The sequence below is a fragment of the Schistocerca gregaria genome, unplaced genomic scaffold, assembly GCF_023897955.1.
Source record: "Schistocerca gregaria isolate iqSchGreg1 unplaced genomic scaffold, iqSchGreg1.2 ptg000526l, whole genome shotgun sequence".
NCBI classification, from domain to species: domain Eukaryota; kingdom Metazoa; phylum Arthropoda; class Insecta; order Orthoptera; family Acrididae; genus Schistocerca; species Schistocerca gregaria.
In genome coordinates, this window is record NW_026061925.1 from 9,473,930 (window position 1) to 9,479,154 (window position 5,225).

Genomic DNA, 5,225 nt, shown 5'->3' on the forward strand with positions numbered 1-5,225 from the left:
CTGCGGTCCGGTCCCAGGTCGACGGGCACGTGCACCTTCCGCCGACCACTGGCGACAACATCGATGTACTGTGGAGACCTCACGCCCCACGTGTTGAGCAATTCGGCGGTACGGCCACCCGGCCTCCCTCATGCCCACTATACAACCTCGCTCAAAGTCCGTCAACTGCACATACGGTTCACGTCCACGCTGTCGCGGCATGCTACCAGTGTTAAAGACTGCGATGGAGCTCCGTATGCCACGGCAAACTGGCTGACACTGACGGCGGCGGTGCACAAATGCTGCGCAGCTAGCGCCATTCGACGGCCAACACCGCAATTCCTGGTGTGTCCGCTGTGCCGTGCGTGTGATCATTGCTTGTACAGCCGTCTCGCAATGTCAGGAGCACGTATGGTGGGTCTGACACAGCGGTGACAATGTGTTCTTTTTTCCATTTCCAGGAATGTAGTTTTAGCTATCGATTATTAACTTTTTAGCCGGCTTTGGTGCCTTGGGCATGAGCTAGGACCTTAAGAATTTGTATAAAAGGAGGACTAGCAGCCACGTTGCACGTGAGAATGTGAAAAGTGTTCATATGTAGAAAAAACTTAAGAAATCCCCCCGTCTTCGTCAATTGCTGTCGATTTGTCTTAATGTCAGATCGTCACATTGGCCGCTCTTTTCTCTGAAACGGTTACATTTATCGTGTGCAAAGCTATGTTGCGTGCTGCGATATGCGGAGACACTAAAAGCACCATAGCAGAACACAGAAGAAGCTTCTAAGTTGATGTAACAGCGAGTAAGAAGCAGTACAATTCAAGTTTAGTTATCGATTTTTGACTTTTTAGCCGGCTTTGGTGTCTTGGCCATGAGTTAGGACCTTACGATTTTGCATGAAGGGAGGACTAGCAGCCACGTTGCACGGTAGAATGTGAAAAGTGTTCATATGTAGTAAAAACCTAAGAAATCCGCTCGTTTTCGTCTTTTGCTATCGTATCGACGTAATGTCAGATCGTCACATTGGATGCTCTTCTCTCTGAAATGGTTACATTTATCGTGTGCAAAGCTATGTCGCGTGCTGCAATATGCGGAGACACTACAAGCACCATAGTAGAACAGAGAAGAAGCTTCCAAGTTGACGTAATAGCCAGTAAGAAGCCGTAAAATAATAGTTTTAGCTATCGATTATTAACTGTTTAGTCGGCTTTGGTGCCTTGGACATGAGCTAGGAACTTAAGATTTTGCATGAAGGGAGGACTATTAGCTACGTTACACGAGAGAATGTGAAAAGTGTACATATGTAGTAAAAACATAGAAATCCGCCCGTTTTCGTCATTTACTATCTAATCGACTTAATGTCAGATCGTCACATTGGCCGCTCTTCTCTCTGAAACGGTTACATTTATCGTGTGCAATACTATGTCGCATACTGCGGAATTCGGAGACACTAAAAGCACCATAGTAGAACAGAGAAGATGCTTCTAAGTTGACGTAATAGCCAGTAAGAAGACGTAAAATAAAAGTTTTAGCTATCGATTATTGACTTTTTAGCTGGCTTTGGTGCCTTGGACATGAGCTAGGATCTTAAGATTTTGCATGATGCGAGGACTAGCAGCCACGTTGCACGGGAGAATGTGAAAAGAGTTCATATGTAGTAAAAACCTGAAAAATTCGTCCGTTTTCGTCATTTGCTATCGAATCGACTTAATGTCAGCCGTCACATTGGCCGCTCTTCTCACTGAAACGGTTACATTTATCGTGTTCAAAGCTATGTCGCGTGCTGAGGAATGCGGAGACACCAAAAGCCCCATAGTAGAACACAGAAGACCCTTCTAAGTTGGTGTAATAGCCAGTAAGGAGGAGTACAATTGAAGCTTTAGTGATAGATTTTTAAATTTTTAGGCGGCTTTGGTGCCTTGTGCATCAGCTAGGACCTTACGATTTTGCATGAAGGGAAGATTAGCAGCCACGTTGCACGAAAGTATGTGCAAAGTGTTCATATGTAGTAAAAACCTAAGAAATCCGCCCGTTTTCGTCGTTTGCTATAGACTCGACTTATATCAGATCGTCACATTGGCCGCTCTTCTCTCTGAAACGGTTACTTTTATCGTGTGCAAAGCTATATTGAGTGCTGCAAAATTCGGAGACACTAAAAGCACCATAGTAGAACACAGAAGGAGCTTCTAAGTTGACGTAATAACCAGTAAGAAGCAGTATAATTCAAGTTTTAGTTATCAATCTTTGACTTTTTATCCGGCTTTGGTGCCTTGGACATGAGCTAGGAGCTTACGATTTTGCATGAAGGAAGGACTAGCAGCCACGTTGCACGGGAGAATGTGAAAAGTGATCGAATATAGTAAAAAGCTAAGAAATCCGCTCGTTTTCGTCATTTGATATCGAATCGACTTAATGTCAGGTCGTCACATTGGACGCTCTTCACAATGAAACGGTTATATTTATCGTGTGCAAAACTATGTGGCGTGCTGCGGAATGCGCAGACACTAAACGTACCATAGTAGAACACAGAAGTAGTTTCTAAGTTGATGAAAAAAACACTAAGAGGCATAACAATTCAAGTTTTAGTTATCCATTTTTGACTTTTTAGACGGCTTTGGTGCCTTGACTGAGCTAGGACCTTAAGAATTTGCATGAAGAGTGGACTAGCAGCCACGATGCACGGGAGAATGTGAAAAGTGTTCATATGTTGTAAAAAACTAAGACATCCGCCCGTTTTCGTCATTTGCTATCGAACCGACTTAATGTCAGATCGTCACATTGGCCGCCCTTCTCTCTGAAACGGTTACATTTATCGTGTGCAAAGCTATGTCGCGTGCTGCGGAATGCGGAGACATTACAAGCACCATAGTAGAACACAGAAGAAGCTTCTAAGTTGACGTAATAGCCAGTAAGAAGACCTAAAATAATAGTTTTAGCTATCGATTATTGACTTTTTAGCCGGCTTTGGTGCCTTGGACATGAGCTAGGACCTTAAGAATTTGTATGAAGGGAGGACTCGCAACCACGTTGCACGGGAGAATGTGAAACGTGTCCATATGTAGTAAGAAACTAAGAAATCCGCCCGTTTTCGTCATTTGCTATCGACTCGACTTAATGTCAGATCGTCACATTGGCCGCTCTTCTCTCCGAAACGGTTACATATATCGTGTGCAAAGCTATGTTGCGTGCTGCGATATGCGGAGACTCTAAAAGCACCATAGTAGAACACAAAAAAGCTTCTAAGTTGATGTAATAGACATTAAGAAGCAGTAGAACTCAAATTTAGTTATCGATTTTTGAATTTTTAGCCGGCTTTGGTGCCTTGGACATGAGGTAGGAACTTAAGAATTTACATGCAGGGAGGACTAGCAGCCACGTTGCACGGTAGAATGTGAAAAGTGTTCATATGTAGTAAAAACCTAAGAAATCCGCTCGTTTTCGTCTTTTGCTATCGAATCGACTTAATGTCAGATGGTCACATTGGAGGCTGTTCTATATGAAACGGTTACATTTATCGTGTGCAAAGCTACGTCGCGTGCTGCGATATGCGGAGACACTACAAGCACCATAGTAGGACACAGAAGAAGCTTCCAAGTTGACGTAATAGCCAGTAAGAAGCCGTAAAATAATCGTTTTAGTTATCGATTATTAACTTTTTAGCCGGCTTTGATGCCTTGAACATGAGCTAGGACCTTAAGAATGTCTATAAAGGGAGGACTAGCAGCCAAGTTGCACGGGAGAATGTGAAAAGTGATCGAATGTAGTAAAAAACTAAGTAATCCGCTTGTTTTCGTCATTTGCCATCGATTCGACTTTATATCAGATCGTCACATTGGCCGCTCTTCTCTCTGAAACGGTTACATTTATCGTGTGCAAAGCTATGTTGCGTGCTGCGATATGCGGAGACACTAAAAGCACCATAGTAGAACACAGAAAAAGCTTCTAAGTTGATGTAATAGCCAGTAAGAAGCAGAAGAACTCAAATTTAGCTATCGATTTTTGAATTTTTAGCCGGCTTTGGTGCCTTGGACATGAGGTAGGAACTTAATGTTTTGCATGAAGGGAGGACTAACAGCCACGTTGCACTGTAGAATGTGAAAAGAGATCGCATGTAGTAAACACCTAAGGAATCCGCCCGTTGTCGTCATTTGCTATCGAAAAGACTTAATGTCAGATCGTCACACTGGTCGCTCTTCTCTCTGAAACGGTTACATTTATCGTGTTCTAAGCTATGTCGCGTGCTGCGGAATGCGGAGACACTACAAGCACCATAGTAGAACACAGAACAAGCTTCTAAGTTGACGTAATAGACAGTAAGAAGCCGTAAAATAATTGTTTCAGCTATCGATTATTGACTTTTTAGTCGTGTTTGGTGCCTTGGACATGAGCTAAGAAATTAAGAATTTGTATCATGGGAGGACTAGCAGCCATCTCGCACGGGAGAATGTGAAAAGTGTTCATATGTAGTAAAAACCTGAGAAATTCGTCCGTTTTCGTCACTTGCTATCGACTCGACTTAATGTCAGATCGTCACATTGGCCGCTCTTCTCTCCGAAACGGTTACATTTATCGGGTGCAAAGCTATGTCGCGTGCTGCGGAATGCGGAGACACCAAAATCCCCATAGTAGAACACAGAAGAAGCTTCTAAGTTGAAGTAATAGCCAGCAAGGAGCAGTACAATTTAAGTTTTAGCGATCGATTTTTAAATTTTTAGCCGGCTTTGGTGCCTTGGACATGAACTAGTACCTTAAGATTTTGCATGAAGGGAGGACTCGCAACCACGTTGCACGGGAGAATGTGAAACGTGTCCATATGTAGTAAGAAACTAAGAAATCCGTCCGTTTTCGTCATTTGCTATCGACTCGACTTAATGTCAGATCGTCACATTGGCCGCTCTTCTCTCCGAAACGGTTACATATATCGTGTGCGAAACTATGTTGCGTGCTGCGATATGCGGAGACTCTAAAAGCACCATAGTAGAACACAAAAAAGCTTCTAAGTTGATGTAATAGACATTAAGAAGCAGTAAAACTCAAATTTAGTTATCGATTTTTGAATTTTTAGCCGGCTTTGGTGCCTTGGACATGAGGTAGGAACTTAAGAATTTACATGCAGGGAGGACTAGCAGCCACGTTGCACGGGAGAATGTGAAACGTGTTCATATGTAGTAAAAACCTAAGAAATCCGAACGCTTTCGTCATTTGCTATCGAATCGACTTAATGTCAGATGGTCACATTGGAGGCTGTT